The sequence below is a fragment of the Diuraphis noxia genome, unplaced genomic scaffold (assembly GCF_037042655.1).
Source record: "Diuraphis noxia isolate RWA-SAM2 unplaced genomic scaffold, SU_Dnox_SAM2 contig0002, whole genome shotgun sequence".
NCBI classification, from domain to species: Eukaryota; Metazoa; Arthropoda; class Insecta; order Hemiptera; family Aphididae; genus Diuraphis; species Diuraphis noxia.
The window spans coordinates 79,362,085-79,386,053 of NW_028301712.1; the positions used below are offsets into that span (position 1 = coordinate 79,362,085).

The 23,969-nt window shown below is 26.9% G+C and overlaps 1 protein-coding gene across 5 annotated transcripts in view; it reads right to left on the reverse strand.

Annotated features, from left to right (window-relative positions):
• LOC107169961 (uncharacterized) overlaps positions 1–23,969 on the reverse strand; it is a 232,760-nt gene that overhangs the window by 35,640 nt on the left and 173,151 nt on the right. For all 5 annotated transcript variants that reach the window (XM_089219649.1, XM_089219651.1, XM_089219650.1 and 2 more), the window contains one exon: positions 22,671–22,738. The gene's annotated coding sequence lies outside the window, so the exon portion shown is untranslated. The remainder of the gene's footprint in view (positions 1–22,670; positions 22,739–23,969) is intronic.

Below are 23,969 nucleotides of genomic sequence, written 5' to 3' on the forward strand. Positions count from 1 at the left end.
GAGGTAGAGGAATGGGAGAAGCGTGCGAATATTATTATTGAGTGGAAAAATCGTATTTCTCCGAGTTTCGGATCATGGCGCATAATATTATACATATATAATATGTGTACAAAAGCACAAAAAATATTATTACAAACACACATTACTACGCATACAGACACACACACGTATGTGGGCACACACTATATTATTATTTGTATGCACGTATAATAATAGGACGACCCAGAGAGAACCTGAGTTATTGCGTCCCAAAGCGTAAAACCGTCACGATAAATCTGTCAGTCTCCGACGCTATTATTTTACACATTATCCGTCTTGGTGGCGCTGCGAGGTGCGTACGTGATTTAAATGTTCCAAACGGTTTCCTCCGACTACACCCCTCTGACTGCACCCTCATCCTTTTCGGGGAACCACACAGCCGCGCCACCCACACCCAAGTCTAAAAAGCATGACGACCGCCGTTGCACGAGATAAAAGGTGTCGTCTGTATTACGAATTTTCTTTTGTCGCAAGAAAATAAAAGACCAATACAAAATCATTATTAAAGATTTTGCCTCTTGCACGTGTAAATATCGTATAATATACACCACTTTATCCATCGCCACCCAATTATTCAATTGCGTGCTGAAAATCGACATATTTTTTCGTTTCTCTACACATAAAATATCATAATATAATATAATATATATGAGTACGTGAATCCTCACGGTCGGCACTTACACCGGTTAATGAATAAGAGAGATATTTTGACATTTTGAAATGAATGAACACGCAAATCCAATGCTGAATGATCGGGACTGAACAGAAATTCGGTATATAAAAACTTCGAGGTAACAAGGTTCTACTGTAGTTATAGTATAGATATACTTATTGAAGTAATAATAGTACTTAATATATAATGGGAATTATTGAAATATTGTACAATGTATTTTGTACCAAAAATGCGATATTTACAATCACCCAATAGAAGGTTGATTCGTTAAAATCTATAACACTATCCAAGACAATTTTGAAATATTATGATAGTTACATATGTATTCTACGAGCAAAACTCAAGACAGATCTCAAAAATGCACATAGGAAATTTTTCTTTTTAGGATATAATATGTATAATATTATTTCACTTATAATATAACAATATTGATACATAGACTTAAATATCTAGATTCCGTTAAATAATTGTATAATACGAAGACAATATTCCATTTTTGCAGGTTCCTATAATTTCTATTTTAATCATATTAATAAGTAGTATACTATAAGCACAAAATGTCTGTATGACATTTTATTTTATGAAAACATTTAATGTCTAATTGGCACCTTTTATAAACTACGTAAGAGCTTATAAAAATTTAGGAAAAAACTTTTCATCATGCAAATGATATACGTAATACTATTTATTTATTATATTTATACTAAAGTATCGTTGTTTCAAAATTTTAAGTAACAACTATAACAGTGATATTGATTTAAAAACAAAATATTATAATACTAGGGATGTGTTGGGTGTTGGCTATTTATAATATGTTTTAAATGTTTATTTATGACTCAATTTTTAGTTTATTTTTACATAATAATAGAAAAAAGATTGTCTAACTAATATACATTTAAATTTAATTAAACTAATATTATATTTAATTACGTTATACACGAAAGATTTCTATACATTGATATATTTTATTATGTTTCCAATAGAAAATATTATAACAGCATTATATTGTAACGAAATACCGTAGATATGGTAAAATATCACTGTGAACTTTTTTTTTTTTTTTTTTATTAGATAAGAAGAATATTTACAATCTGTAATTTATATACATACAATAAGTAAATATGATAACAAAGAAAAGGTAGGTATAACATGAATGGCGTGAAGAGGGAGGTCCACCAGTGTGGATACCCTCTAACTTGGGGGAATACTGTGAACTTTAAATAGTTTATTATTATAAGGTCATATTGAAACGCAAAAATGATTAAGATATTATAATATATACTATAAGTACATAATAATTATATAAATATTTAAATTGTGTATATTATACCAAAACTGATTTAAAAAAAATTAAAATTATTAGTTTTATACGACAAGCATTGTCATGGAAACTACTACATGTAATATTAAGATCTCGCGTTCAATCTTTTTAATAATTTTTAAAATTTGTAAAATTTACGGTAGGTACCTATAATGAAAATGTATAGTTATATTTTTTAAATAATTTATGGTTTCGTAAATCATAATGAACAAAAGTAGAAATTAAGTAAGCACAATATAAAATTTTCCCTAATTTTAAATTTTTAAATTTTCAACTCGTATTTTACTAAATATTTAGTGAATAATTGCTCATGTTCAACAATGAAAGTAATATTATTTATTACTATTATAAAATTTTAAAGTCAATATAATTACTATCTTTTGGTAAATAATGATTTAAATCACAAACAAAAGTTAATAGTAATATAGCTTTTGTATGGCTATCGGTAAAAATATTAGAATTAGTAGTATCTTCGAAATAATATGTCATTTATTTATATAAATAACATATTTATAATATATTACGTCTTATAAAAGAAGATTCAAATCAAATTTAAATTCACTTGTATAATATATATATATAATACAAGTATTGTCTAATCCATAACAAATAAGCATTTAAATTAATTATAAATAAATATTTTAAAATCTGTACTAATTTAATAAAATAAAATTGTATAATGCAAATAATTAAATGAAACAAAATAAGATAATTTTTGAAGTCATTTATAAGTTATACCTAATCATTACTATGAATTGTATATAAATATATGATACACTTTTAAATTTTTCATTATATTTTTAAATATTATTTTTTATTTTTTATTTTCTACTTTTTAGTTAAAAGTAAATTTTTTTATTAAACGTTTAAAAAATATTTATGAAACAAATTTCTTATATTTAATAAAAATAATTTTTTAATTTTTAATTTTTTAATCGACGATCAGCGGCGGGTGATACGAGCGCGTGATACTTCGTCGGAGATGAATTTGCACACCCGTCATCGCCTACCTGGAGATCCGTGTTCCAAAATGACAACGAATTATTGTATTGTCATCCAAGACCAAGGTCTATACCAATTTTCAGAATTTTTCATCGTCAAAAAGTGCCTCAAATCGAGCGTGCAAGATTTGATTACAGACAAATAGACAAACAGACGTGAAAGCGACCTTAAGAAAAGTGTGTAATAAAATAATTGATTTTTGAAGTCATTTATAAGTTATACCTAATCATTACTATTAATTGTATATAAATATATGATACGATTTATACATGAACATTTTCAGAGTAATTTAACTTGGAATAAAGCCAATGATGTAGTAACTGGCTCATTACAGAAGAATCAAGAAGTGAAACATCTAAAAGTAAAGTTTTTTTGAATAAAACTTCACTTATTATTCATTATCTTTGTACATTTTTATTATATTCATCACTAAGAACTTCGAAGTTTTCGAATATGTACTCTAGTGTATATTTAATAAAATTAGTAAGAAAACCTTCATACACAATAATACATTTATATATGGTAATATATTGTTCGTTTTATAACTTTTCGGGATGACGAAAAAATAGTTTTTATGTTAAAAAAAAATACATTATCTGTGAAATTGGTGTGCGAGCGTAATGATGTCTAAAAGCATAGGGATTTTAAGAAAATATTTTTTCTCTTTAATACTAATATAGAAATATCATAGAGGTACAGAGAATGAAAATGAAGATTATATTGTGTATAATAACTAAGATAATACAAATTATTGAGTTTTACTTCCATAATTAGGGCACTAATTTTCATGACATATTATTAATCACTTTTGAGTATAGTGTCTCATGTTAATGAATAAAGTCACTGTTTAGTAAGTTCTATTAAGTTATATCTCAAATCTTAACACTGAAATACGCTTTATACATGATGATTTATCAAGCATGATCCACCCTTTTGTATTCAATAGTTCAATTTTTTAATATGCTTAAACGCCATATTTTCTTATTCTTCATATTTTTGTTCTACGATTACTTAATAAGTGTCCTGTAGAGATTCAAACATCTAATTTTCAATTTATATCTGTACATTATTATTAACAGATACATTTTCTAAAATCATTGGCGGATCAAAATCAAAATTTGAAGGTGTAGTTTATAAGTTATTAACTTAGTGTATCAAAGATAATATGCCTATGATATTAGGTATGGAAAATATGAGGGCTAAAGGGTTTTGAACTTTTGAACATATAAATGATCAATATTAATCTATCAACAGTTTATCATTTCTAAAAAATGATCTAAATATATTAAATACTAAACAAAAGTTAACAGTAATGCAGCTTTATTAGATTCAATAGAATTTTTTTTTTTAATTGATGCAAAACAATTTTTAAGGGATATTACATTATTATTCTCAGTATTCTCATGTAAATAACTGTGAAATAACTGTTTTAATTTTGAATTAGGAACTCATATCAAAATATAAACATTATAAACAATAAAATTATCCACTCTACAGCTTACGGTAAAAAAGGTAGATTCTCACTTGAAAAATAGAAGTTAGTATATCCATAAGATATTTCTTCAGTTTCGCAAAAACTTCAAAAATATATTTAAATGTTATATAGGACAGGTATATTTAAAAATTCCAAAATGTAGAATTTGAATAAATAATTTAATATCGAAATGTATGCTAGGAAAATATGCAACCTTTATATCCCTTACACCTTGTTATTCCAAAAATAAATTTTATAAAAATGAAAAAAAAAACAATTTTTCCTTCAATTATCGTAGGTTTTTCCTAAAAATGAAAAATATTTAAAAAAAAAACAAAACAAAACAAAAAAAACCCTAATATAAAAATAGTTATAGTTTGATGGAATTCGAACATTTTAGGTATAGTTAGAAATATTGTATAATGTTGGATGTAAAATGTTATTATTTAAAAGCTACTAACAACTTACCATATAAAAATATTGTTTTCTTTAGTTTCTAATATTTTATATACTAGTTCCAACATTATCACTTCACAGTTTTTCCTGTATGAGAGATACATACTGACGTACTAACTAAAGTATTTTCCATTCTCAAAGGTATTATATTCTTCTTTAATTTTCAATAACAATGTGCAAGATTACAAAATAACCTCCAAAGTTCACATAATTGATATAATTTATGTTTTCTCCTGTCTGGCAAATATTTCAAAGATAGAATTTCTGTCGTGTAATATTTGAAGTATTATTGTTCTTATCTTGACCGTTATAATGACGTATGTCTTGTTAGTTTGTTTTTAAGAAATTTTCTGTTGAGACAAATGGCTAATCGATTGGTTTTCACACACCATTACTATTCTATTGGCTTACTTAAACTATAACTAAAAAAACAATTCTTCTACTATAAAGCCATATTTAAAATACAGTCTAAAAACTATATATTTACTTTCACTTAAATCAAATGATTAGAAACTAAACAGTTAATCATAAATAAAAAGTCATAAATCTAAAAATATTTGTGATCGAATAAAAAATTATTGAAAAATTAGATACAATATTTATTTGAAAATAAAAATCTTTATACTTAGAAAAACTATATTTCCTTACTATTCATTATATATATAGTTAATAATAGAGTACATCATCAGTGCTCAGTATTATAGGTACTGATGGCCGACAGGCGACAGTCAATGATATTATTACGGTTCAAAAAGTTCATGAGTGATCAAATTATATACTAGACTTCTCATCAAACATTATAATATATAGTTTTGTGTGACCGACAAGTTCTACAATAGTAATTTATAATTACTAACTATATAGGTACGTAATATAAAATGGACAATTCTGTAATATGGCTATTATAGTCAATGTGTTATATTATTATACAGTATATAACTATCTAAGTATATGAATGGACATTAATTAATATTTAATTGCGTTGAAGATAACTTAGTAGATTTGAATCGGTAATATGTAAACAATTTTATTGGAACAATAAAACAAATTATTCAACTGATAATGTTGTTTTTTTTTTTTAATTATTAAACGAAATATACCCTCGGCCACATAGGCCATTGGGTTGATAATGTTGTTATTAAGTACAATAATATTACACTGCAGAAAGTCGAAGTCAATTACTCAACAATAATAATTATTTTTTTATTCAACATGATATTATGTAAATAATAAATTTAGTGGGAGACGAGATGGCCTAGCGGCCTACTGCGTCGGCTGTGGCTCAGCCGGACCGGGTTCGATCCTCGACCATCGGGCTACATTTCTCTCCTGGCAAGTCACGGTGTCCGGAGAACAAGTGCCGCCATCCCCCACTCCGGAGCACGACAGAAACCTACGGGTGCCCCAATAGAAATTCTGTCAAAAATCACCCACGTGTAACCCACCTACCGTTCCATAAATCAACAGTACCACCCCCTTCCCAATGGCCTAAGCTGCCGCGGGATAATAAATTAAAATAAATAAATAAAATAAAATAAGTATAATATTATCTATTGTAAAACATTATACGTGTATATTTGTATACTGATGTCCAAAAAATATCAATTACCATTATTTTATTGTATAATATTGTTTTTCTAAATTTATTATGTAATAGATATATTAATGAATCTGTTTAGGGTAATTGTCGACCAGATGTATGTTTTGATTCTCATCATGAATAAACTCTTACATGGTACCTCCACAATATTAATACATTTTCTTGCATATATTATAAATGTTAATTATTTTACACATTGAACTCATTGAATTTTTTTTTTCAAACAAAGATCTGGATCTTAACTAGGATTTAAAAATATTTAGAGAACAGGGAGTCTACATTAGCTCCACCTTACATACGTCGATGCACAATTAACGTCATATTTTGTACATATTATCCTTGTAACGATATTATGAATTTTACGTTTTACCTTTTACCTATATTGTTTTTTGATCAGGTGAGCTTATTATTTGCTTATAAGTAGAAAATATTTACAAATGGACACGTAATGCTATTCATGAAAACAGTATTGATTGTTGTTGAATTTCTATTTCTCTATATTTTATAATTATTTTCGAAGTACATAAAAATGTTGGCCGTATTGTTACACTTCGGGGTAATATCATTAATTGTAATTTACTGCGTTGTAAACATAAATGTACTTTACTTAAATTGTTCCATTATCGGTGGTACCATGTTTAAATTATTACAGATTTGCATAGTTAATATTAACAAAGGATAATTATAGACTCAATAATACGTGTATACATATTTTGTAGTTGTATACTGGTTAACCACATTATATTATGTTCAAAATGACGTGGGTGGCCAAGAATATGATTTTCTATGAACATGTGTTAATATAAAGTGTTTAATAATATATATGTACAGTATTTATACACATATCGAAAACCATGTTTAGTATGCTTAAAATTAGTAATCTCACTATTATATACAATATATTACTCGTAACCAGAGAATATTTAATAGCTATAAATAAATTGAAATACAGTCAAGTTTGCCAATATTAATATAATTTTTTTTTCACTCACTCTGCTTATAAATATGATAGGTATTGATAAACTTTGAAATACATAAAAAATATTAGTATAATGTGTTTACAAAGCGATAAAAAAATGTATACACATCATACTGTTTTAAATGGTCCACACTTCATACATTTAATCCCTCTCTGTCTCTCTCGATGATTTTTTAAAACCTCGACAATATTTATATAATATTATACCATTTTCATTTAAATTTCCAGAGAACTATGTTTATTTATAGATTTTATTAAGACACTATACATGATTTGAATACAAAGAACAATTTTACATCATTCGCACTTCAGTGGTATTTACAATTCAAACCTGTCATAACTAATATATAAGAGGTGTAACAATTTTGGTGGAAAATATTCGTGCATAAACCATTTGGATCAATGTCGGAGAGAAATCGTGTGCTATCCATTTAAATAATGCCGCTTATCAATTATTAATGGTGATTTAATTGCACTGCTACTTGTACACGATTATCATTGATTAATTAGATTTTATTTGTGTGTCAACTATTCGGTAAATTATATTTTGAGCGGTTTGATTTTTATGAGTATAAATTATAATATAATAATAATAATTAACTGTTCAGCATATAGTTTTATACTTTTAATATAATATAATATCTGTTTGAACGAATGTCTGGAGACGTATATTTTAAAAAATGTTTTAAATTTATTTTAATTAAGAACCTAAAAAACGTAATAAAAATAAAAAATAAATTTTAAAAAAGAATATAATATTGTGTACTCTTTTGTATTTTTTTTCTGTTCTATTCGATATTGTATTAAATAAAATGAATCAGTTAAAGTTATTATACAAAAATATTGTGAAAAACGTAATAAAAAAGGTTTTTACGATAGGTATAACTAGATATTGAAGTAATTGAATAACAAAAATAATACATATTAAATTACTGCGCAGAAATTAAATATATACTATACATAATAGAGTATCTGTAGAACTCTTTAACAGTTTATGGAAAAAAATAGTATTTAATTAACTATAATTAAAAAGCTTAATACTTTGATGGCTAGTAAAAGATTGAGTAAAAAAATTATATGAATTGTGATTTATCGGAAAATATATAATTTTGTTATATTTCTATACAATAACATAAAATAAGAAAAATGTACCTATATATTGGGTATAGCTATATTATGTTTATTTTGAATCTATTTAGTTAGAACATCGATATCTCATAACGCTGAGATTTAGCGTATAGTGAAGTTGTTTAATAGAATTACGAGAGATTAAACGGGTAAAGAGCAAAAACCTGCCAAACGAGGATTTTGAATAAGATTGAAATGGTTTATGGTCCTGACAGAAAGATTAAAACGTAAAATATTTATAATGAATTAAACAAAAATCCGCATTAAACGATTTTTTTTCTCAAACAATTTAATACAACTACACGTTTCGGACAGATTTCACGGAATGATGCAGTTTAACTGGCAGATATTTTACAATAAGAACAAATTTTGTTTCTCGAGAAAATAATAAGCTATCCAATTTATCATTGCACTTAAACAATTCACTCTGAAAAGCAATCATTGTGATTGTTTTGCAACAATACACATATACCTAAGAAATTCTTTTCGTTGTATTGTCGTATTATTGTATACTATGAATGAATGTATACATATATGAATACATTTTCAACAAATAAATTAAACATTGTTATTAGGATTTCAGTTTATTAATATTATTACTATAGTAGTAATTATTTTAGTTACAGAAAATAAAAGTTTTTATTTAGAAACCTATTTCTTTATTTAGAATTAAAACTAATTTATATTTTGTTGTGTACGCGATAATATAATATAATAAAATAATAAATTATTTAAAAATTCGATTGTATAACTTTAAATTTTCTTAGTGAAATAATAAAACAATTAAATGTTATTTATTGTATGAATTAGGTATAATAATAACAAATATCTAAATCGATAGTTGACATAATTATATTATGATTAACACATAATATATAAATGTCATTTATACTGATTATTATTATGACACCATTATAATGAATGTCTTGGATTTCTATGTAATATATACCTATATTAAAATGGTTTAAAAATCACAAATACAATCTGGCACATCTTGATGATATCATTTATGCATCACAATTTAGAGACGTATTGTTAATTTTCTGCTGTGGCGAATTGTCGTAAGAAAAATCAATGTCAATCGTACCACGGCATTCTGACATTGAACTGTACCTGCCAGTAATTAATTGTGTTTTAATTTGCATTGTTCACGGAATACTTCGTTACGCCGATATAATATTATAACTATTATTATAATATAATATATTGCACTGTGCGAATGGTAGGAACAGAGTATACCGAGGGTGGAATTGTCATTAAACGACAACGACGAGCGTGGCGTGGGAACTTTGACGTGAAATCGGGGGTGGAGGTGGAATTATACTGACTATGGTTATAAGGGTGACCATGGTTAGGGTGGTGGGTGGGTGAATACCTGCTTTTGTCAAATTATAATGCGCACCAGATGATGTATCATGGAGGAGCGAATACAAAATAATAATATAAAAAAGAACCATATAAATTTAAAATCTAAAAAAAGTTGAAAACGAAACACAAATAATCATATAATATATTACGACGGTAGGACAATCATGCCCGTTCGATCGGTTTTTCTCTTCACGCGTCGTTCGACAACCGCCTCACACACCGCACATTGACGGTGACCGGGTACACACGACGAGTACGACTATGGCTTAGTTATTCAATATATATATCACTAGTTTATGTTTATACGTAACCAGATGATATTATATATAGTATAATTTATCCTCCCCTAGCCATCCAATATACCGACCCACACTCACCCCTTCGATCTGTCGTTCTGCTTCCGACGACCCGAAAAATGCTCGACCACACCTGCTCTCCACGCTTGCGCAAATAATGTACACGTGAGTGTATGTGTGTTTAATTTTCATATTCTTGTCACCCCTAGGTCGTGATTGCTACTGAAAAACTTAACAATATGTTGGTCCGAGTTCTGGCCGGACAACGACTGGCCGGTGAGTAATAGGTTAATATACCGCGGATACCACTGTAGCAGCTGTACTATTATTAAATTATATTTATTTATGTTACCGACTGCGATGATAATATTTCGCTTTACCGCAGGCCTTGTGCTATTTCAACCGTCGAGCGTAATACCCCATCGCGTGCGCGAGTCGTTTATCGGCCAGTCGTATTATTATTATTATTACCATTATTGTTATTGTGTTTTTGGCTGTCGTAAACAACAGTGGCTTATATAATAACGTACATCGACACGCACTACAATATTATGTCAACGGGATAGTATAGATCTGGTTCGTAAAATACGAGTACTAAGTATTAAGCCGTTGCTGAAATTATCTCGTCAAATGCCCTCAAAGCCGGTGTAAAAACATGATACACATATGTTATATTTTTCGTCGAGAAGGTAAATGTGGAAACACGCGATGGATCACTATGTACACTCATCGTTTGTATCAAACAATGTCTTGTCAAAATCCAAATACACAAAAAATAAAAATTTAACATCGTCGCCGGATAAAAAAAAAACTATGTAGAAATGTAAAAAATAAAAATGACAATATATTATAACACAACGGTAATAAAAATAATATATCATTCGCGTGCTCGTGATGGTACAACCGACGCGACAAAACAGTACGGAAAAAATAATATAATATTATGAGAAACGCAAGCACGCATGAGTGTAGCAAAATTGCATATACGATGCGCCGTGTCAACTTTTTTCCCGCAAATTTGATCGCGTATTCACGTGTGACTGCTAATTTATTTATATTTTTATATTTTACATTTCCATATGGACTAGATGGACAGTTTGAACTGATTTTACGTTTTCTGTTTCATTTTACGATAATTTTTAAATATGGAAGATTCTAATACATATTGTAAGTTGTCGGAATGTTTGTATTTTATATTGAATCACTATTACGGTAATCCCCTCGAATACTCAAGTTAAAACTGAAAAGCGATCATTTGAAAACTTTCTACATGTTTCCAATATATATTATATATATATACACTGCAGAGTCGATATAATGATGATTTAAAATAATTAAAAAAGTTTTTTGCGCATTTTGCGGTTTTTATTCTAAAATGGATTTTGTTGAAGCGGTCTAAGATACCTAAAATATGCTATGCAGGTTTTTATGATTTAATAATAACATAAAATATTTTAGACAGTTTATATCGTATTATTATTGAATAAAAATAATATTATTAACGTTAAATTTGTTGACATTCATAATTTATTAATCTACTCTAGAATTGTGAAAAACTTAATATTAAATCATATTGTGCATTACCATTCGATTTTTATTTATATGCATTTATAACATCTCATTGAAAATATTTAATAAAGCAATTTTAATTTCGTAAAGATTTTTCAATTTTTTTTTTTTAAATAGTGTTATAAATGCATTTACCAATACTACAATAATATTATACCACGTGTGTAAGTTTGGATAATCATATTTTTCCGAGTATTAGTTATTATTAAAATATTATGTATTGTAAATAAATTCATTAGTGTATAACGGTCGGCTAATTTTCTATTAGTCAAATTAACTGTTTTTACACACACATATATAATATATATATATATATACATATAAATAATAAGTATATTTACTAAAGATTATAACAGTGTTAAATATATCGTGACTTGTCTAAATAATAAATTACGCATAAATAGATTAAAATATAATACAGTTAACGAAAAAACAAACACGGACTAATAATTTTGAGTTAGTACATCAAAATTATATTTATTTTTATTTTTTTAACAGGTTTGAATTTTAACTCAATAATATAAATTATCATATTTTAATATCTTTTATAATAATGTTGTATTTTATATTAAAATTCATATATTATATGAATGGTAAAAACTAAAATTATTTTGGTGAATATTCATTAAACATTGCGTACTATTTAAATGCTAACACTACAAAAGCATATAAAATGTAAATTTTGTATTAAAAAAATTTTTTTCAAGTTTCTTTTACTTATATTAAGGCTTTTAAAGCATATGAATAAGAGTTATTTAAATGCTTAGGTACCAAAATGTTTTTAATACTATTGCTGTAATTTATAATCAAAAAATAAAAACTGAAACCCAGGTAAACAACCGAAATAAAGTTAACCGTAAAACTTTTTAATTGCTTTTTTTGTATTAAATATATAAACGTATTAAACATTTAAATTACAGTAAATAAAGTAGCTTAGTGTAGGGGTGACTTTTTTTAAACGTTTAATTAAACACCAAGTAACGAGATCATTTTGAGTATAAATCGTTGTTTTCATTTGTATAGTATGCATCTTTTTAATTTGATGTTAACAGTATTCTTGTTTTACATAAATTGTTTAAAAACGTTTCGGAAAACATGTACGTAATTATTGTTGTTAAACTTGCACTTAATGAATATCCACTGAAGAGTAATTAGGGTGAGCTATTTTGTTATACATTTATAACAATATCAACAAGATATTACGTTTAGTATTAACGCTATAATTAATTATTGTGCTAAAAAATAAATTAAGTGAATTTTTATTTGAAGCTTTCATATTTTAATGACTGTTTGACGTTCGATTACTAATTAATTTTATAAAATATAATTTTCCGAATAATATCTGATGTTATATTTTGCTAAAGTAAACAAAAATGAATTGACGGCATACATTTTACGATACTAAAAAAGGGATTTAAAAATTAAATCAAATTACTTTTATAATTATTAAAAATGTTTGATTTATTTTATTAAAAACTATTTATTTTTTTATTCCAATATTTTCAACAGAACGAAAGGTTTTATCTTTATGTCAAGAAGTATAATATGGGTCTCTGGTATGATTTTTTTGCACACCCACGATGCCTCCGCACTACCACACCTGAATCGTAAAAAAACTTAGCTTTGAACTTTACCGTTCCACATAGTATCCATAAAAAAATAAAATTTTTACACGTTTATGTTTCCGCCAACTGTCAAGCATCACCATTCACTTTTTGCTCACTTTTTGTTTATTATCTTTTATCAGCTATAACAAACACGATTTAAGGTAAATCGTATTATTTGAATTAATTTATCACAAAGTGTTAATGATACTACTATTCGAGTTGAGTACTGTCAGACGGTAAGTCAAATATAACAATAATGCATCAGTATCACACCTTCTGTATTAATTTCACCCTATGAAAAATATAATTTAAATAAGAAAAAATTGTTTTTATTAATTTTCTGGATACTCGTATGATCAAAATCGAACGTGACATATTTTTATGTGATTTTAATCTTTTAACATTCTGCAATCTTCACTTTTAATAGCTGAATCATACCGGTTGATTTATTAAAAACGTATGACATAGGTATACCTATAGTGTGAAAAACATTGATCGAGAGTAGGTACGGCACGACACTTAAAATTGAAATACAATTTAAGCTCAGAAAATAATAGAGATATTAAATGTTCATCAATTATTGTAAAATATTGAATGCATAAATCATTTATTTGTTTTCGGACTTAATCAATTACGCCAGACTTTTATTTTTTAGAATATAGATGATACATCTAGTATCAATTCCTTCAGGTCGTCTTAGAACAATTATTTATCGATTTCATAAATTTGCGATTATACATTAACTCTGTCTGATCTTTCTGTATTGGATACCGAAAATTGCGAATTTCTTGAACTGAGAAAGCATGGTGGATGTAGTATAAACTTTCTAATTAAAATTTCTAATTATTATTTCATCAATAATTTTTAAATTTATATAGATAATATTATTAATATTTACTTTACAATGTTTTGTTATTTTTACAACTATATTATTGGCCTACTCATATTTTAATAATATAGTGTTACATACATTATAATACATTTTTTAAGGGGCTTTCGTTTTTATCGCTAGTTTCTAGATAGTCAAATTAATAATAATGGATATTGACCTAAACTAATCAGTAAATGTGGATTTTTTTTGATGTCATTATTTAACTTAAATATTATATATATATTATATATCACAATAATATCTTATGAAATACAAAATGAAGTTTAATTTAAATATTTTAATTTAAAAAAAGTAGCTAATTAATTTTTGATTTATATTTTTGAGTAATATCATTATTATTTTACTTTGTAGGTTTGAGCTTTTCTACAGACATTGAAATACAAGTAGGTCACTCATTTGACATTTATTACCGTAGTGTAAATCTATTCAAAATGATTGTTCTTTTACATGACTATTTATAAAATTACTATTTTTTTAACTCCTTTTGTAAGGAAGTTAGTTGCTATTATATTATTATAATAGTAACTAAGTTTAACTTACTATTTTTATTTAAAAAAAAAATTTAAATTTTCATTTTAGAAGTACGTTTATGTTGACTACACTGTTTGATAATCATATTATTCCGTTTTATAAAAAAATATTATATTTTATTATTCAATAGTAATCATTACTTTTATCAAAAACAAAAAATTGTACTTATTTTTAATATCTTTAAAAACGACAAAAGCTACCAAAAAGCTCCATAAAATTTTTCGTTTAGAGTGCATAACATTTTATTGAAGTTTGAGAAATGCCAAATAAAAAAAAAAAAAAAAACAGTTTAGTACACTGTACATTCATTCACTTTAATTTTTAATTATTATTTTAATTATTGTTAGAAAAACGAAAGTAATTTTTCAATATAAATTTAACAATAAAGTTAATGAGATTAGTACCGTAAATGTTGAATCATAACAAAACAAAAATAACTTTAAATTATAAACATTCAAGGTATCATTGGGTAATTTATATAGATTTTGATTTACTATTATTTATAAATTTATAACATTATCACGAAGGTTAAAAAAAATGAGACAACCGATGGATTTGGTTTATTTCTCGATATTTTTTTTAGTAAATATGTTATACCTACAACGGCTAATACACATAATAACATAGTGATTATAATGTTGTTATGTATTATAATAATATATGAAGGTATATTCAGTTTAAAATAGATCACTAAACTTTTGCCTAATTTAGCTTAACTTTAAAAGTTTATCTTGCATAACTTTAAAGAAAAATTTCACATAGCATTGTAATACTCAAACTTGTAATTCCTCGCTGGTTTACTCATTTATAAAATAAATAAATTTCGGAACGTTTTTAGAAGTCTAAAAATAGTACTTCCACCTAATATATTATAGTAGTACAAAATCCGTTTTAATTAAGTGATGGTCGTCAATAGTGAATAACGGCTGAGTCCTTGCATTTATGGCTTATATTATAAAAATATTATAGATTTATACCTACAAAATGCATACCATACACCAACATACCAGCATACTATATTTTTCGGACCTACTATTTCAAACAATATACCTGCGGTATAATTATATATGTCGTAAGCATATAGTCAAATCAGGCATTTTATTAAATACCTAGGCATATACATAGTCAAAGAATTTAATGTTTATGCAATTTCATTATCCGCCTAGACATTTAGTTAAATGTCTAGTCATTTGACTAAATGCCTATTTCATGCCAGGCAAATAATAAAAAAACATTTTGTATTATTTTAAAAATTTAAATATATTTTCTATCAGTTATTTATTGCTATTTTATGTATAAAAAAAGCTGTACCTATATTATTTATTAATATGAAAAACACGTAGGTATATGAAATAATATGTTTAATTTTGTGTTAATTATTATTTAATATTGTTTTAAAAATTAAATCATAAATATATTCAGGTAATAAATAATTAGATGTGATAAACATAAAATATGATAGTACGAGTATATTGTATAGTCTATACAGAGTGTCCAACAGAGATCTGACATTCTGACAAATGAAATAACTTTTGTTCTAATCAATATTTTTTAAAAATTTCTTTTAAATATAATCTATAGACACTTGTGCTACATTTTTAGAATACATTTTTTATTTTTTATTTTTTAATACTGAAAAATAAAAAACTTAAAAATTGATACATTTTTTTTGAATTATTCAATATAGCCAATTTGTAAATTTGATTTTCAGAAAAATGTATATGGTAAAAACACTTATTTAAGTCAAAAGGCTGATTTTTCACAATTTTTCTAAATATCAATATTTTCGTTAGGTAAATTATAGTAATTTATAGTTTATACATCTTATATTATTAAAGTAAATACAATAAAAAAAATAATTAGATTTTAACATGCACTTATTTAAAAATGTCCTTATAAAATATTTAAAAAAAAACTTTATTATTATTTGAAATTACAAGTTTTCTAACCTAAACTAGATCGTAATTTACTTAACGAAAATATTGATATTTAAAATTTTTTTTAAAAATCAGCCATTTGACTTAAATAAGTGTTTTTACCATATACATTTTTCTAAATATTAGATTTATAAATTGGCTATATTGAATATTTCGAAAAAAAAATTTATCAATTTTTAAGTTTTTTATTTTCAGTATTAAAAAATAAAAAATGTATTCTAAAAATGTAGCGCAAGTGTCTATGGATTATATTTAAAAGAAATTTTTAAAAACTATTGATTAGAACAAAAGTTATTTCATTTGTCAGAATATCAGATCTCTGTGGGACACCCTGTATAGTCAGCATAGTCTATAGTACGAGTAGTGAGTACCTACAATATATTCTTATTAAATAAAAATAAAAGTTCCATTGGTTTTTACCTTGAAAAATTAACGTAGGTACTAGGTTGTATGAGAACCTTATCTATATTGAGTACCGTGGGACAAATTATAATCTTATCAATTATAACGACAAAAATAATATGACGTTATGGAAAAAGATACAGAACATGCGATTGAATTGTACAATAATTTAGTTTAGTACGTCTATTACATTTAAATAAATAACTGATAGAAAATATATTTAAATTTTTAAAATAATATAAAATGTTTTTTTTTATTATTTGCCTGGCATGAAATAGGCATTTAGTCAAATGCCTAGTCATTTAATTAAATGACTAGGCATTTAAATAAATGTCTAGGCGGATAGTGAAATTGCATAAACATTAAATTCTTTGACTATATGCCTAGGCATTTAATAAAATGCCTGATTTGACTATATGCCTACGACATATATATATATATATATATATATATATATATATATATATATATATATATATATATATATATCATGGTCTGATGGAAATTATACATGATTTCCAAATAACATTAAGCAGGAAAAAAACTCGTATAACAATAATAATAATAATAATAATGAAACAAAATTGTTTAGATGTTTGGTTTGTGCAGTTTGACAATGAAAGTTTATTACGATTTAGATACATATATGTAGTGTATCAATGCTTGCGACTAGTGCGTAATAAATAAAATAACCATGTTCAGGAACAGCAGCAACAACAACAACAACAACAACAACGACTATAATAATAGTTTATCGCCGAGTCTATGTAAGCTAAGACTTGGTTTAAATCGGCACAGCGCATTAAACGGATATACGCGTAGGTTACACTGCGTGGCCCTATATAGACTATGCGCCGCCGTTTTTCGGAAATCGATTATCAGAGGTTTTTACGTGTAGGTAGATACTCGTTGTGTTTTTACTGCGGTCAGTTTACAGTTTACGTCCTATATGGCTATTATATACGTGAATATGTATTTGTGTGTGTGTGTGTTTGTGTGTGTGTGTGTGTGTGTGTGTGTGTGTGTGTGTGTGTGTGTGTGTGTGTGTGTGTGTGTGTGTGTGTGTGTGTGTGTGTGTGTGTGTGTGTGTGTGTGTGTGTGTGTGTGTGTGTGTGTGTGTGTGTGTGTGTGTGTGTGTGTGTGTGTGTGTGTGTGTGTGTGTGTGTGTGTGTGTTCGTGTGTCCGAGTATACAAAGGTCGAGCATGCGATCTGTTGATGGCAGTATTATGTGAAATAACATAATATTTTTAATGCTGCCAAAATGGCCTTGAGCGCGTCTCAGCTCTCAAATCCATACGGAAAATGCAGAAAAACGACGACAATCATCGTATAATGCTGCAATATATAAAATTAACAATATTACACTGAAAAAAGGTTCGTTTCAAAATAAAAACATAATAAGGTAGAATGTAGTCGACGTGTAACAATATAATAGTTCAATAGTTTGTATCTTCTGAGAAGTACTAAAAATATTATTACGACGTATATTATTGTCGTTAATGTAACAATATATACATTTTTTCATCTCGTCGAAATTATTTTGACAGGGTCTGGTACAGAAAATATACATAAAATTAAAACACAGAATTTTAGGCTTATCACTAAGTATCACAATTCTTATGCCATATTATATTATTTTATTATAATACGTAACAATTTTAATGAAAATATACGAAAAAAATTTTTAAATGGGTTATATCTTTTAATGGCATAAAAAAATTGTATACAAATATATCATTTAATTGATAACCGTCACTTTGGTAAGTATAAAACAGTATATCGAGAGGCAAAGGCGGGATGCGAGCTACTTCAGTCGAGGGTCACACATTCCACCCAAGATTGAAATTGTCTGCCTGTACGATCTGTACGTCATACAATTTTTATCAAGCCCTGTGTTCATCGATAATAGCATAGATAATGCAGAGATCAACGTAACAACTAGACTATTCTAAGAAAACTATTTCACGGAAGAAACATCATTTTCTTTTGATGTAACAACCATCATAATGAATAAACAGGTTTATAAACTTATCGGTAACGGCCAACGCACATTAAGCAGGAACAATGCAATTTAAATATGTTTAAATGATTACGCCTCATTTTAGGAGGTTATAATATGAATAAAGGATGAAACCAAATTTTATGTTCTGTAAAGAGACAGTGGTTATAGATTTAAGTGCCTGGTTGTGATACGCTTTGCACTTTTTGGGGATTTACACTTAATTACCCTGCTTATCCTTGTTAAAAACAATCAAATTAATATATGATTACAAAAAAAGACGTTATAGATATGTAGTCAAAAAAAATGTTTTACAATAATACAGTGAAACATCTTTACAACGAAATATCGGAGAGCATCAAAATAAATTCGTTAAATAAAACAAAATAAATTTGATTCTAACTTGGTTATAGATTTGTGATTCTCAAAACAAATTTAATCATAACAAAAAGTGCAATGGAAGTTAGTTATACCAAAGTTTCAATGTATAAGAATCGTCTACATAATATCAAACCTTTATAACCTAGGTATTAAAAACTGTATATAATTAAATTTCATATAATATCAAATTTTGTCGAAATATTCAAAAATATAATCATTTAATTATCATCAAAATGCTGAAAAAAATTATTCTATAGCTTAATGATTCATAAATATTATTATGAAAAAAATCAATAGTAAATGTCATCAAAGTCATGGGTCTATATAGGTATAATAATATATAGTCAAATGGTCATGTTGATAATAAGAGATAAATGCACGACTAAAATAATTTCCTGTGCGAATTGTGACAACCGTTTACCAGGTAACAGCGAATTTTAAATCTAACAATAGACTCGAAAAATGATTGCTGTCGTAATAGATTATAATATTATATTATACCATATACTCGTACACGCGTATTGCCTCCGACACCTCTGCAAAAACTCGATGACATAATGATATATAATTCTGTCAATTAACTATCCACGATAACTCAATTCGATCGAACAGCTATTAATAAAAATTAATGTTAAGACCTAATTACTGCTTTTATATATTGTTTATTTCGCAACTTTGTCTAATAATAGCTTATATAACTCGCATATAAACAAGATAAATATTTAAATTTTTTTCTTTTTGAAACTGTCAACTAATATGAAATCTTGTGTAAAAATCATTTAATATAATCTTTTTAATCTATATTGTAATTGGCTAACTGCGTGTCAAATTAATAAAATAACAAATAATTATAAAAATGTATTTTACTATAACAAGCATGATGACAGACAGAGTAATATTGACAACTTAACGAATTAGCATGCTCGTCCGTTTCAAGAACCTGTCGAAGTCTCTGGCTGGCAAAACTCAGTCGTTTTTTAAACGTTAAAACGCTTTACCTATTACACTCGTATTATACGATATTATGTATTTGATTGACAGGCTTTTCAGATCCACTTATCGTCGTTATGAGTGGACGTTTTTAATACGGAAAAGAATTACCATGATATGACTAATGAATTGGATTATTTTAAACGCATATAATACGATAATTATTATACATAACGCATCGCATTGTTCATATTGTATTACACGTCATAATGTTTTATTAACTGTCTCAACCATATATAAAACACCATACGGATATACTGGTGTATATTATGTAGGTATATATATAATCATATAAAGCGCATCAGGCTTCTTCGGTTCCTCATTATAATAATATATTAAATATTTAAATAATACGATTTGTCCAACTATAGGATGATAGGAGCTTAATATGCACATTTTAAAATAAATTATATTGTAAAGGGAGGCAAAAAATTACTTTCACCTAAACATTTCATACTTACGAATGTTGAATATTTTACAACTTTTCTTTAATAACAATAATATACTGTACATTTAAAAATAATATTTTCTCATCGAATATCGAATTGATATTATATTTCATTACAATATATTATTATAATTTATAAGTAAGAATATTTACGTTCATACCAATGATAACCTATATCACTTAGTGTTATATTATCACACATTTTTTTCTATTTCATACGAGTAGGTATCAAGCTTTAATATTATTGTTTAAATTTCAATAGGAATTGTGCAATTTCATAAAAACAACTGTATAATATTGATATTGCAATGTTGGGTAGTTACTATAACTTGACAGAAAATTAAAGACAAAATAACTAATTGGTATTTAATATTTATTCATAATAACTTTCTAGCTTAACTAATTATATCAAATGCAAAACTCATCCAATTTGTCGAATTAAAAACGAAACTTTTTTAAATAACTGCAAACATTCAAATGTTTCGTAATACTACCAGCTTATGATTTTTATATGCTGAATAGATAATAATAAAATTAATAATTAGTACAAAGTATTTAATTATATAACTATGTAAATTACATTTATTATTACTTTAAAGTTTGTGGTTTATACTGACATTTATTATCTATTGTCTTAGTGGTGCCATTAACTACTATCACTGCAGCTATACATCCTATATCTATATTTTAATGAATAACATTCCTATTAGGTAAAGTAATTATTAGTAAGAAATAAAGGCCAGTACTTGGAAAATTTGGTTAAATAGGTAATTAATTAATTATTACTATATTTAATCATCAATCAACACTAATAGGTAACTGCGGTTTTGGTTTCAGTTAGATAATTATTAATAATTAATATAACCTAATATAATACGTACTTAATGCTTTACATATTTTGAACCAAAAAAATTTAAATTTTTAATTTTTAACTATAAAAACTAAATTTTAACTAACTTAATTAGAAATCAGGGACATTTTAGAAACTAACTTAAATCCTATCTTAATTGGTTTTTATATTAAATTAATCAAAGTTTAACTACCTTAGACGAAAAAAAATTAACGACTTGTCCAGCTTTGAAGTATACATATTACATATAGTAATATAGTTTGGTGCAACGAACGTTTTAAATGTGCATGCATGACGACCGCACACTATAAGTACAATATGTTATAATAATAATAATAATTATTATTATTATTTATTATATATACGTATATTATTCAAAACACCCCTCAAAATGTTTTATCTCTACTTCCGGTATATCGCCACAGGATCGCGAACCCAAGCGTATAATATATACCCAAATAAATATATATATATATAAATACAAATAATTCCGTTTTAATGGCTACGAGATTCTCGAAGAATTCCGCAACAGCCACCGTTCTGTGCACCTGCCTTTAGTCGGCAAGCGTCATTTAATTCTTTACGCGGAAACTGTTCATGTGGCGCAAAAGCAATGGCGGTCGTATGTATATTGTACATACCACGACCTACAATCTGGGGGGGAGGGGTAGAGGGATTGCTCGTTTCGTGAGAATTCTGCAATAATTATTGTTACATAAATACTTACGCGTTTTCACGGTACCTCGGTGAATGCATAAGTGTTTTTGGCCCGTCCAGCCAAGAAATACGCCAACGCTGAAACAACAACAGATAGCTATAAAATTTAAGATACATATTCAGAGGCGTTGATGGGAACCGATGGGTGGTCCGAGATCACAGTTAAATTTAAAAACGCCTAAGTGTTAGTATTAAAAATGGAGTTACTTTACAGTAGCAAACACGTATCAAAATATAATTTAGTAAAGCATATCTCTCTGAAGTCAACGGTTAAACCTAAAACGCAAAAAACCTGTTAGTTGGAACATGTAGCCCACAGCATCCGTGGTTAGTGTATCATAATACAGGTTATAATATTGTTAAAAATGTCAACCATATATTATGTCGATGTCCCACACAACATATAGGAGTTTGACTGTTGTACCGCACTCGACTATATGATATTATTATCAAAAATTATTTCATTAGTACGCCACGATACTCACGCCGTGCACGTAAGTATATACGTATGTATATAGAATACATTTTATGTAAATGTGAACCGTATTTTAACGATTTGTCTCTCGACTGAGGACGCCAACGGACAAGGCGTATATACGATGTCTACAAAATGTATGTGTATATAATATATTATTATTCATATTATACACGTTGGTACGTATACTATATAGATTCGCGTTTCGTCCAGACTCTGCTCACGTCACGTTAATTGAATACATTTGTAAAACTGTCACGCGGAGTAAACGAGCTGGGGATGGAAAAAAAAATTCCAATCGTTTAAATTATCGATTGGCACGATTAATATTACGAATAAATGGGGTTTTTTTTTCTGGCGTATACGCATATTATATACCTATACGTATAGATTCTCACTTCTCATCTTACACGCGTGGGGAAGGGTCGTAAACGGTACCTGTGAAGTATCGTCATCGCACACACATATCATATAATGTATTACTATTTATTTCATTATTTTTATTATTATTATTATCATTTACCTCTCCCTCCTTGAGAATTTATATTATATATTTCTTCCGTCTACGTTCTCCGGTACATCAATAACCACATCCCACGTAGTAAACTCGATTTTGATGTATACGTGCGATCGTCGTCGACGGTATAGCTGCGCTGGTGCGAGAGGTAACTTTTTTATTAAACATATATTACTTGTACATGTATTATATATATATAAAAATTTTTTCACTCTTTTCGCTCGTTGTCGGGAGCTTAAGTGTTCTGTCAAAACCGATGGAAAGATTTTTTCTTCACTTCTCATATATTATTATTATTATTAAATATAATAGCTCTT